Source organism: Vulpes lagopus, chromosome 2 (assembly GCF_018345385.1).
Source record: "Vulpes lagopus strain Blue_001 chromosome 2, ASM1834538v1, whole genome shotgun sequence".
Classification (NCBI taxonomy): Eukaryota; Metazoa; Chordata; class Mammalia; order Carnivora; family Canidae; genus Vulpes; species Vulpes lagopus.
The window spans coordinates 127609434-127622693 of record NC_054825.1 but is presented as its reverse complement, the minus strand read 5'-3'; the positions used below and the strand labels follow the sequence as shown (position 1 = coordinate 127622693).

The 13260-nt window shown below is 40.7% G+C and overlaps 1 non-coding gene and 2 pseudogenes across 1 annotated transcript; 1 reads left to right on the top strand and 2 right to left on the bottom strand.

Annotated features, from left to right (window-relative positions):
• The first annotated feature begins 228 nt into the window (after nucleotides 1-228).
• On the top strand, nucleotides 229-335 carry LOC121485921. Its single transcript, XR_005986425.1, has one exon. It is a non-coding gene; the product is annotated as a U6 spliceosomal RNA (small nuclear RNA).
• Nucleotides 336-1647: 1312 nt separating this feature from the next.
• Nucleotides 1648-6262, bottom strand: LOC121478195 (annotated as a pseudogene).
• Nucleotides 6263-12687: 6425 nt separating this feature from the next.
• Nucleotides 12688-12991, bottom strand: LOC121478189 (annotated as a pseudogene).
• Between the last annotated feature and the right edge of the window lie 269 nt (nucleotides 12992-13260).

The following is a 13260-nucleotide window of genomic DNA, read 5'->3' as shown; positions in this document are numbered from 1 at the left end:
TTTTGGAATACACATTGAGAGTGTAGGCTTTTGTTTGCCTGGGCTGGCCCGGCCCAGGTGGTTGCCATGACACTAATTTATAAATATCCTCATTCTCCTCTCCTGAGTACAGGGGATTGTGCTCCCTTAATCCCTTTGAAGATAGGGATAGCCTTAAGACTTGCTTAGTTGAAGACATGTAAGTAGAAGTGCTGAGCACGCAGAAGATTTAGAAGTCTATGAAAGAGTGTGCTCTCTTCAGCAGCACATATATGAAAATTGGAACAATACAGAGAAAATTAACATGGCTCCTGCACAAAAATGTCATGCAAGTTTGTAAAGCATTCTATATTTTTAAGAACTTATAAAACTCAACATCCAAAAAACAAATAATCCAATTTAAAAATGGGCAGAATATACAAACTGATATTTCTCCAAAGAAGACGTCCAGATGGCCAATAAACACAAGAGAAGATGCTCAACATTACCATCAAGGAAACGCAAATCAAAACTACAATGAGATACCATCTCACATCTGTCAGAATGGCTAAAATCAAGAACACAAGAAACAACAGGTCAAGGAACACTTGTGCATTGTTGGTGGGAATGCAAACTGGTACAGCCACTGTGGAAAACATTATGGAGATTCCTCAAGAAGTTAAGAATAGAGCTACCTTACAATCCAGTAATCACAAATACTGTGTATTTACCCAAAGAATACAAGAACACGAATTCAAAGGGATACATGTACACCTATGTTTAGAGCAACATTATTTGCAGTAGCTAAGGAATGGAAGCAGCCCAAGTGTCCATCCATTAATGAATGGATAAAGAAGATGTGGTGTGTATATATATACATGTGTATATACTATTCAGCCATAAAAAAGAATAAAATCTTGCCATTTGCCATGACATGGATGGAGCTAGAGTGTATTATGCTAAGCAAAATAAGTCAGAGAAAGACATGCACCATGTGATTTCACTCATGTGGAGTTAAACAAGAAAGAGAAAATGTAAGAGAGCAGGTGAAAGCAAGAAACAGACTCTTAATAGAACAATCTGATGGCTACCAGATGGGAAGAGGCTGGGAAATGGGTTAAATAGGTAGTGGAGATTAAGAAGTGGACTTGAAATGATGAACACAGGGTGCTGTCTGCCATTGTTGAATCACCACATTGTTTTTGGTTTTTTTTTAGTTTAATGTATTTTAATAGCAAACTTACAGGAACAGCACAGAAGACAGACAACATTAAAAACATGTACTTGCATGTAGGACAACTCAGAAAAGTATAGTGAATGGATGGAATCTACTGTATGATAAAAATGCTACAAACACCATTTAGTTGCCATCAATAAGAAATTTACTTGTTTTAAAAAAAATCCAAATGCTGGTATTGTCCAGAAAAATTTAACAGGTTTATTTATAATTGTTATAAAGTTGAACTGCTGAAACGTGTTCACTGAAACATTTGGACTTGGATTAATGCTTTATGTCCCCGCATTTATATTAAAAATTTACATACAAATGAAAATGGAAAAACTGCCAATACCTGATTTCTGTCCCCTATTTTTCCACTTGCAATCATATACTAGGTATATGACCCCATGGGAAAAAAAAATATCTAACGTTCAGAGAACTACCAATAACAGGAAAAAGAGAAAAAAAAATTTTTTAAAGAATAAAATGTTTTTCATCATAGTGGATTCTTAAGCACGTTCTCCACGTATGCGGCGTGCTAGCTGGATGTCTTTTGGCATAATTGTGACACGTTTGGCGTGGATAGCACACAGGTTGGTGTCTTCAAAGAGGCCCACCGGATAGGCCTCACTTGCCTCCTGCAAAGCACCAACAGCTGCACTCTGGAAGCGCAGATCTGTTTTGAAGTCCTGAGCAGTTTCTCGCACCAGACGCTGGGAAGAAAGTGTGCGGATCAGAAGTTCAGTGGACTTCTGATAACGTCTAATATCACGGAGTGCCACAGTACCAGGCCTGTAACGATGAGGTTTCTTCACCCCTCCAGTAGAGGGCGCACTCTTGCGAGCGGCTTTTGTAGCCAGTTGCTTCCTCGGTGCTTTACCACCTCACCGGTGGACTTGCGGGCAGTCTGCTTTGTAGGAGCCAGGGTGCAGAGACCTCCTTACTTACCCCCTTCTCCTTCGGCTGGAGCTCGGCGAGCTAGAGGCGGTGCTGGCATTGGCGAGCGACCGCGGGGCGGCGGCTGCGAACACCCAATCACCACATTGTACTCCTGAGACTAATATAACACTGTATGTTAACTAAGTGGAATTAAAATTAAAATTTTTTAAATTTAAAAAAGAAGTCAATAAGAGATTCATCACATATTCTTTCCCCACCTGAGGCACCAAAGAACATGGACTGAGATGGAGGCTTCATGAGCCTGGGCCCATGAGTAATCATGAAGAGCTTGTGCTCTGCCCTGGTCCTCAATGAACTTGCAGTGTGAATGACATAGGGATTGTTACTGCATATATCTTAGTCTATCTTGGCATTATACTGTAGGTGGTCTTAAACAAGTTATTTGGTTTCCCTGTGTCTTAGTTTCTTTCTTTTTAAAAAATATTTTATTTATTTATGATAGACATATATATATAGAGAGAGAGAGAGAGAGAGAGGCAGAGACAGGCAGAGGGAGAAGCAGGCTCCATGCAGGGAGCCCGATGCAGGACTCGATCCCAGGACTCCAGGATCACGCCCTGGGCCAAAGGCAGGTGCTAAACCGCTGAGCCACCCAGGGATCCCCTTAGTTTCTTTGCCTATAGAAAAGGAATAATAGTACATCCCTCTTAGGGTTATGCTGAGAATAAGTGAGTTACACATTATATTACTTTGCTAGGGCTTCCGTAACAAAGTACCACAGACGAACTTGGCAGACATTTTTTTTCCACAGTTCTGGAAGTTGAAAGCCAGAATCCAAGTGTGAGCAGGATTGGTTTCCTCATGGCCTTTTTCCTTGGCTTTTGTACATGGCTGTCTTCTCCATTCCTTCATGTGATCTTCCCTTTGTGCACATCTGTGTCCTAATCTCTTCTTCTTAGGACACCAGCCACATCGGACTAGGGTCCACCCTAGTGACCTCATTTTAATTAATTATCTCTTTAAAGACCTTCTCTCCAAATACAGTTACATTCTGATGTACTGAAGAAGAGGACTTCAACATGTGAACTGGGGGGATGGGATACATTTCAGCCCATAACAGACATGAAAAGCATTTATAGAAGAGCAGTATGTGATACATAGTAAATAGTCAATGAATTTAGCTATTATATTACTACCATTATCTTTTAAATATACGGATAAGGGATGCCTGGGTGGCTCAGTTGGTTGGGTGTCTGCCTCCAGCTCAGGTCATGATCTCAGGGTCCTGGGATGGATCTCCATGTCCCTGCTTGGTGGGGAGTCTGCTTCCCCCACTCTCTCCTTTGCCTCCCCCCCCACACTCATGCTCATTCTCTCTCAAATACATAAAGTCTTTAAAAATAATAAATAAATAAATAAATACACTGGTAAGAAAATATATTCAAGATACAGTATTACCTAAAGAAATAACATATTTTATATTATCCCTATTTATTTAATTAATTAATAAGCAATAATATTGTGTACTTGAAGAAAACAATCTAAACAATATGCCATCTGAAAAGTCTGTATACTGTACAATTCCAACTATACGACATTCTGGAAAAGGCAAAACTATGGAGACATTAAAAAGATCAGTAGTTGTCAAAGATTGTGGGAAGGAAGGAATAGATGGGAGTACAAAGGATTTTTAGGATTTTAGAGCAGTAAAACCTGTATGAACCTGTATGATGCTATAATGGTGGATACATGTCATTAAACATTTGTCAAAAACCATAAAATGTGCAACACCAAGAACCTTAATGTAAACAATGGAGTTTGGATGATAATGACACATCAATGTGGATTCACTAATTTATAGACTATATTTTGCACACTACATTTGCAGTGTAACAAGCATATCACTCTGGTGGAAGTTGCTGACAGTGGGAGGGGTTTTGTTTACTGAGGGGCAGGGAGGAATATGGGAAATCTTGGTACTTTTTGTTCAATTTTGCTATGAATCTAAAGTTGCTTAAAAATAAAATTTAAAACATTTAAAATACACAAAAAAGCCAAATTGTAATTATTTGGGGTGGGGAGGGATTAAGGGACAAATTATGAGGATTTTTCCATTACATATTTTTGTGATTGAGTTTCTTAATTTTTTTTGTGTTGTAAATGTATAATCAGAAACAAATATATAAGAAAACAAAAGTAAAGGATGGCTGACTCCTTTGGGATGAATAATAAAAAAAACAAAGATGGCAGAATCCACACTCCATATTTCTGTCTCATGAGGCCTAATACACAGCTGATGCTCAATAGAAGTTGACATGATCTTCAAGTGCTTGTTAATGGTCTCAGCCAGCATACCACCTCCAAGAGATGCCCAGGGCCCAAGGCTCCATCCCCTCCAAACCAACCATTGCCCATTTGCCAACGACCCCTGATTGGGACTAATTACTTCAAAGGACATAATGGGGACTTGCAGGTCTTTGTTCCTGAGAGAGGAGAGAGGTATTCAGATATCTACCGGAATGGTCCTCAAAGGGGGGCCAGCAGGCCTGGAACTGGCAGGGCAGGAACCTCTGTCGGGGCCCTGAGAGACCACTGGGCATGATGAGGATTTTGAGCCAATACAGGAGACAGCAAGCCTATTGGGGCTTTTCTCTTGTTAATTGTATTCTTTCTGAAATGTGATAGCAGCTTGGACTTGGACTTGGGGTCTGGTTTCTAATTCCAGTTTTATTACTCACTGCTTCTGTGACTTGGAAAAACCATTCAGGCTTTTTCAGTATCATTTCCTAAGGGGTCCCTGGCATAATGTGTGTACTCTGCTGATTAAGGGATAGAGGTCTGTCTGCAAGAAACGAACAGCACTAGGGTGAATTTGAGGGATTTCCAGGTAGGAACTGAGAGGTATAAAAAGCGGAAGAAAGGCAAGACAAAACAAGCCTTCCATGCAATAGACAGGACCTCTGGGGCCTTTTGTTCTGTTTTCCAATGTCCATAAATGTGGAATCTAATATAACAATACAAATTTTAAAATATTCCCAAGGAGAATAAGAGAATCTCTCAAGGGGATAAAAATAGACTCCTGAGGTGTCAAGTAAAGAAGAAGCTGGAAAAGCCCTAGTGGTCCTGGAGGTGTCAGGGCAGAGGTCTGTTACACTGGGACAGGACTGAATGGCTGAGGGCTTGGGTTTTGATGACCATTCGGAGGTGGGAGATGAGGCCTAGGTGTAGGAAAATTTCTTAAATAGAAGTTCTCTCTGGTAGTTATAGTGATTCTTAGAAAAGCAGCTGTGGCCAACAGTAAAGGAAACTTTTAGCCACCTCTGAGTGATCCAGGCAGCTGCTGACTTCCATAGCATTTCCCCAAGCCAACTGTAGCTTTGATTGATTAATCCAAGAATGGATGTAAATCTCATGTCCACCTCCTCATTTTAACACCTTCTTCTACTAATCACTCAAGTGTTCAAATCTATGTCTAGAGTCATGCATACCAGCATTATTTGGGATGGCAAGACATGGTAAATACAAAACATTCATTAGTAGAAAGCTGGTCAAGTATGCGATAGTGTGCAGGTATTGACTTAATGCCACATGGCCCAGGTACACCCTTTATTGCCTTCTCTTCAATAATGGATCTGGGCCCGTAAATAGCTTTTCTTTGCCAACATAAAATGTTAGGCTCCATTAACAGAGAGTGCTGGAAGGACGTTGAAAGAAAAAGAGTTTTTCTCTTCCTAGGTCTCAGGTAGATTATCACCAGACTCAGGCAGAGTACGCTTTTTCTCCAGTGCCAGACTCCAAGTGGTGTTTTCTCTACTATATGCTAGGCCTCTGTTTTTTTTCCAGCTCTCCAGGGGCAATGGCAGGATAGCTAGAAGCCCAGAATGCATGCATCTGTGTCCACCCAGGTGCCTGCTTTTGGTATCCTCTTCTTTGCCCCTTCTGTGCACACACCAGGGCCTGTGCAACTGGCCATATCATGTGCCAGCCAAGCCAATTTTGTTGCAGGCAGTGTCCTGGAGACTCCCGTCACCCCACCTCCCAGAGCTGCACGTAGAAGTATGCTCCATTCCTGCAAAGCAACTCAACAATGGCACCTGACTTGCCTGGTACACTCCTTTCCGTGTCAGCCTGGACTCTTCTGAGGCCTGGAGTGCTGCTCCTGCCTTCCCAGTAAATGTAGGCCATTCCAGCCTGACAACTCAGTGAACTTCTCCACCATTCAGTTCACTCTGACCACACCTTCCTCAAGGAAGTCTGAATACCTTTCCAACTTTGTCCTTTCTTAGGTACCCACCCCTAGCCCTAAAGTATTTTTTTTTGAAGATTTTATTTAGGGGCTCCTGGGTGACTCAGTCAGGTAAGTGTCTGACTTCAGATTAGGTCATGATCCTGGGGTCCTGAGATGGAGCCCCACATCAGGCTCTGTGCTTTAGCAGGGAGCCTGCTTCTCCCGCTGCTTGTGCTCTCTCTCTTACTCTCAAATAAATAAAGATTTTATTTATTTACAAGGGAAAGGCATGGGGAGGAGGACAAGCAGACTCCCCACTGAGCATGGAGCCCATTACAGGGCTCAATCCCACAACCCCGGGATCATGACCTAAGCTGAAGGCAGATGCTTAACTGGCTGAGCCACCCAGGTGCCCCCTAAAGTACCCTTTTTAGAATTTCTTTTCTTTCTTCTATTTTTATCGAAGTATAGTTGAGAATATTAGTTTCTTGTGTATGACATAGTGATTCAACAAGTTTATACATTGTGTAGGCTCCCCATGAGTGTAGCTGCTGTCTGTCACCACACAACACTGCTACAGTACCACTGACTACTGTTCCCTATGCTGTACCTTTTATCCCTCTGACATTTCCTGACAGGAAGTCTGTACCTTCCACTCTCCTTTACCCATTTTCCCCATCCCTCCCCTCTGGCAACCATCAGTTTATTCTGTGTATTACAGGCCTGTTTCTTATTCATTTGTTTTGGTTTTTTTCGATTCCACATATAAGTCAAATCATATGGTATTTGTCTTTCTCTGACTTATTTCATTTAGCATAATGCCCTCTAGGTCCATCCATGTTTTTACAAATGGCAAAGTCTCATTCTTTGTATTTTCCTATCTTTATAGTTACTCTCCTATCACAGCTTAATAATTCTCTATATTAAGTCTCCCATTTATATTACTGTGTATTCCTGTTTTCTTATTGGACTCAGACATATGTAAAGCATTCACACACCACATAATATATTGTGGCTATTAAAATAATGATGTAGATATATATTTTTTAAAGATGTTATTTGTTTATTCATGAGAGACACAGAGAGAGAGGCAGAGAGAGAAGCAGGCTCCATTCAGAGGGCCTAAGGTGGGACTCTATCCCAGGACCCCGGGATCACACTCTGAGCCAAAGGCAGACGCCCAACTGCTGATCCACCCAGGTGTCCTTGTAGATATATTTATTGATACAGAACTGTGTCTGTGACATTGCTGAGTAAGAAAAGTAGAGACATAAAATTATGTGTGTATACGTGCATGAAGTCTAGAAGGGTGTCAGAAACTGTCAGTGGATATTTCCAGGTAATGAGATTTTATGAATTTTACTGTCTTTGTACTGTTCTTAGTTTACTTTCTTCCCATGAGTGTGTATGATTTCACTAAAAGCAATAAAGTTAATTCCTTCTAACCCTCAAAAAACTCAGAATACATGCCCTGGCTCTTTTGGTTCTGGCACCAATTCCAATGCGTGTAGGAGTCCCACACAGAACCTAGCTTTTCTCCAGATGCCAACAGAGTGTCTGAGAACTCAACTGAATTCTGTCACTATCTACCCAGGAACAGCTTCTGATTCCCCAGAAATAGCATATATTCCACAGGTTAAGGGTTCAGTCCTATAAGACTGTTTTCTGCTCCAGATGCCAGTCACAAGTGCTAGTTGTCATCTATGCTTCTGGCTATAAATCAGAACCTTCCTCAGGTTCAATTAATTTGCTAGAGAAGCACAGGACTCAGAGAAATACATTACTTACTAGATTTCTGGTTTATTATAAAAGGATACAATTCAGGAACAGCCAGGTATTAGAGATGGATAGGCCAAGGTACAGGCAAAGGAGAGCTTCCATGCCCTGTCTAGGCACACCAGTCTCCCCAAAGCTCCACATGTTCATCAATTCGGAGGCTCTCTCAATTTCATCCTTTTGGGTGTTTGTGGAGGCTTTATTACATAGGCATGATTGATTAAATCATTGGCCACTGGTGATTGATTCAACTTCTAGTTCCCCTGCTCTCCAAGAGGTCAGGGGTGGGAATCCAAGTTCCAACTCTTAAATCACATGGATGGCTCCATTGCCAACCAACCTTGCTACCAAATTCTGAGGATCTGGGAGCTGTGAGCCAGGAGTTGTGAACAAGGACCAAATATACATGAGAAATGTATTTTGGTCATCTAAATGGCCAAATATTTTTTTATACATCACAATATTGCACTGGTGACACCTTTGGTTTTAAAAAGGTAAAGTCCAAACTCCCTACCACAGTTTATGAAGTAATTCAAGGTCTCACCCCTCTTTATTGGTATAGCCCCATATTCTGTCATTCTACATGGAAATTCAAATTAATCTGAAGGTCAATCATTCATCAAACCTGGCCTAAAACTCTCTCCTTTTTGGGATCTTTTCCAATTCATTCCCCTTATCCTTGTGTTAGGGTATTAAATTCATCAAGGGTTATATGGCTAAGGACCTTTCAGTGGGAGAGGTGGTCTGAGACTCTGCAGGTGCAGAATCTCTGTCCTTCCTTGGGAGGGGGGGGGTCGGCTCTTTTTCATAAGCTTCTGAGCACCCTGAACGTACCAGCTTCTAAATAAGACTGAACTGTCTCAGCGACAAAGGACAAGCAGGTTTCCGGCAGATGATACTGACAGATCCAATTGCTGGCTTTGTATTTGTACTTCAGCTCAGTGCTTCTCAAATTTTACTGTGCACAGACATCCTTCAGGGTTGTTGTAAAGTGCAGGTTCTGATTCAGTAGCTCGGAGGTAGGCCCAAGATCATGCATTTCTAACAAGTTCCTGAGGGATGTGCATCCTTAGACAATAAAGTATTAGCTTATTTTTAAATACATTATTGAAATATAATCTAAGTAGAAAAGCAGCCCTATTTCAACATCTTAGTCAACTCCACCTTAGCATGGACACAATACAGCTTTCACCCCACAAACTGATATGAGGGGAGACGGTCTTAGTAAGGCATTTTTCTATTGGTGATAAAATTATGGACCTCCACTCAACTCCTCTTTAGGGCCTCACCTGCACATAATGTCTGCCCTCTGCTCATATTGTTTTGTTTGTTTGTTTAGAGAGAGAGAGAGAGAGAACATATGCACACACAAGTGGTGGAGAGGGAGAAGCAAGCTATCCACTGAGCAGGGAGCCCGATGTAGGGCTTGATCCCAGGACCCTGGGACCATGACCTGAGCCGAAGGCAGACAGTTAACCAACTGAGCCACCCAGGTGCCCCTAATATAGCTTTTTAAGAAGAGAAGCCATGTCCTGCTCATATCTCAGCTTTTAGTTCACCACTTAGAGGGAAGCATAATGGTTCGAAGTGCTAGTCTGCCTGTGTTCATGTCCCAACTCATGCCCACTTACTGAGGTACTTCTCTTACTATAAGATGGGGGTAGTAGAAGCATCTACCCCCTCAGGTTGTTTTAAGGATTAAATGAACAGGATTAGAATGATGGCTAGTGCCTAGCAAGCATTATGAAACAATTTGGCTGTGATTATTAGTGAATGTGTAGAATAATGAATCTTTCAGAAATAGTATCACATCCATTTGCTCATGTAGAATGTATCAGTTAATTTTCACACGTTAATTAATGTGTTGCATTTTTATTTTTAACATGTGCAAAATTATTTGTCAGGAGCACATGGATGCAAACAAGAAACTCATTCATTCACACAACAAATATTTCCTGAATGAAGGGCATCTCTGCAGGCACTGAAGATGAGGCCAGGAAGAGGAAAGAAGGGATACAGAAATGAGCTAAATACAACTTCTGGCCTGAAGGGAGAGAAATAAGAAGAAAAATTTACAATTCAGGGTGCAAGAGTCCAATGCTACAAGAGGCACAGCAATAATATGTTCTTGCTAGTCATCACTAGGGAGGATTCTGTGTGTTTCCTGCCCAGCATCTATTCCTATATGCAAGTATTAGAAACCATATTTTCCTCGGGGAACCACCCCCCTTTCAGTCTGTCCCAGCATTCAGGGAGCTGACTACAATTAGACCCCAGCACAGCCTTGTGACCCAGGCCTGGCCGATCAGAGAATTAAATGCCCTTCACTATAGCAACTGGTTCAAAGGTGTACACATGACCAAAGATAGGCCAGCGACTCAATTCTGGTATTCCTGAATAAATGTGGAGCTAAAAAGGTCTAAATTCCAAATTATTTTATTTAGCTTTGGCTAAAGTTTCAACCAAGAATGAGCTTTTAAAGGTAAGAACTTAGAATAAAATTCTGTTCTATTAACACAGTGAGGATATAAACAACTCTGCTAGCCAGTCCCATCCTGCCATAAGAAAAAAAGCTAGAGAGAACCTCAGTGATACCAAGGCTACAAATATTAGTAGGTTGGGTACAGGTCCTTTCTGAATTTAAATATTCTGTATCTGGTCATCATGAATGGATTTTGGCTTGCACAATGTTCTGTTGCATCCTTATTGTTAATGCTTTATAGTTCTACAACCACTAATTTTGAGACTATATATTCACTTTATTCATTTCCTGTGGGAAACTGAATTTAAATTCACTAATCAGTCTTTTAACAACTAGATCAGGAACTTTATTGATCTTATTACAATTGACTCAACTACATAAAAATATGAGATCCTCTTAGAATTAAGAAAAATATTTTTGTTTTTATATAAGTAGAAACAATTGTAAGATAACATAATTTTTTTTATCCTTTTCAATTTACTTCTTTGCTTTTATCTTCCCATCAACCATATGAGGAACACAGTGCTGATTATAATCATCCTAATTTTATTGAGGAGAAAGCAGACAAAGCAGTAGTGGTAATCCATTAGCAAAACAAAGTATATAGAAGGCAACTCATTGGTGATTCACAAAAACTCAAACTCTTTACAGCTGGACTGGCCCCTGTGCCCTTGTCCTCACCTAAGCATCGTTCCCTGCATGTAACTGAAAGTAATACAGCTAGGCATTTTTAAACTCTGGACTGAGCTTTCTGTGAATTTCAAGTCAATCTGGGAGATTTTAGTGTATTTTATTTTGCTGTTCCTAGTGCAATTTGTATATTAAGTAACTCAAAGTAATTAGTATTTTGTAAGTAGTTATATTTCACTGCATTTCCACTAGTGCCAATAGATAACTGCTACGGAAGGGCTGGTAGTATTATCCATTTTCCACATCCCATTGCTTTTTTGGTATGCTTTGTTTTCTAAGTTATATGGGGGTGTGTGATTTCTGTTATTATAATTACTAAAGATGGTTTTTAAATCTTGGATGATTAAAAATATCAGTCTACTAAATTGACATTAAATGCAATGTTACAAATAACTCAGGCTAATATGGTAGCCTAAATTTCAGGAGTGCATTTAAGGATGCAGTCTCCCCGCAGAAAAATAGAGAAAATTGTGAGGTTGCTTAATAAGTTACCATCAGTAAATTCTATGGGAATCAAAAGTCCCAAAGGAAGCCCATGGCCAGCTAAGGCCAGCCAGAGGCTACTCATGTCTATTTCAGTGGTTCTAAACCTAAAGCAACTAGGATTGGTTGACTTACATGTTTTAGGCAGCTATGATTTGGAAATTAGGATGCAGTGCTCACAGGGCATGCCTTAAGAACTTGCTGTAGTTGGCTATAGCAGAAATAGGAAGGAAATGGGGGAGTGGGCTGTTTCCAGATGTCCAGTAGAAAGATGACAGGTCCTCTCTCAAGTGGTAACAGCTCTTTGGTATTGTTCTTGATGATGGGCAGCTTAAAGATGCCAAAGACAACTCTGGCTTGAAGCAGGGCTTCTCACAGTATTATCTCTGGCGCATGTGGTGATTCTGTTGCGTGAAGAATCTTTGGAAATTTCATCCACCTCATAATGAGGTCTCATAGGACTCTACCTGGTCTTAAGTCTGATTCAAAATGATGACAATATACTAATAATGATGATAATGACTTTTATTGAGGACTTAGTTTGTGCCAAGCATGGTGCCAAATGCTTCTATGCATTATCTGACCCAGTCTTCACAATAACCCCCTGAAGTATCACTATTTTTTCTCCAATTTACAGATGAGAAAACTGAGGCATAGAAATAAGGAACATGTCCAAAATCACAAAGTTAATTAGTGGTAGAGCCAAGATTCACATCATGATCTAACTCCAAAATATATGCTTTAAAAATTGTGATAAGAGGGGATCCCTGGGTGGCGCAGCGGTTTAGCATCGGGCTCCCGGTGCATGGAGCCTGTTTCTCCCTCTGCCTGTGTCTCTGCCTCTCTCTCTCTCTCTCTCTCTCTGTGACTATCATAAATAAATAATAAAAATTTAAAAATTGTGGTAAGATACATATAACATTTACCATTGTAGCCTTTTTTTACATTCATTCATTCCACAAAGGAAAGAACACATCTCCATGTGATGTGTACAGGCATGCTCATGTTCCCATGTAACTGAACTTGCTGAAATTTACAGCCAGACCAACATTCTATCTGATGTGTACTCCCAAGTAAAGCAGGTTTATGAGGACTATGAGCAGGCGCAGGACTTGCTTTCAAAGCTTTCCTTCCTTTATCAGCACTCCTGATTTTATAAACTCATCAACCTCATTCTTACCCACATATCCTGATGAATTTGGGTATAGTAGGGCTTCATGAGGACCCAAACATTTTTAACAAAGCTTTGAAGCATCTCAGCACAGGATCCCTGGCTCAGGCAGCCCCCACCCACAGGGCCAATGACTCCCAAAGTCCACCGAGAGCACTAGTATGGCCATTTTAAAGTGACATTTAGTACATTCACATTTTGTACAACCATCACCACTACAAATTCCAGAAAATTTTCATCACTCCAGAAGGCAACCTCATGCCCATTACATGGTCACTTCCTGTCCCTTCTCCCCTGAACTCCTGGGAACCACTAATGTGCTTTCTATCTCTATGGATTTGCCTATGCTGGAC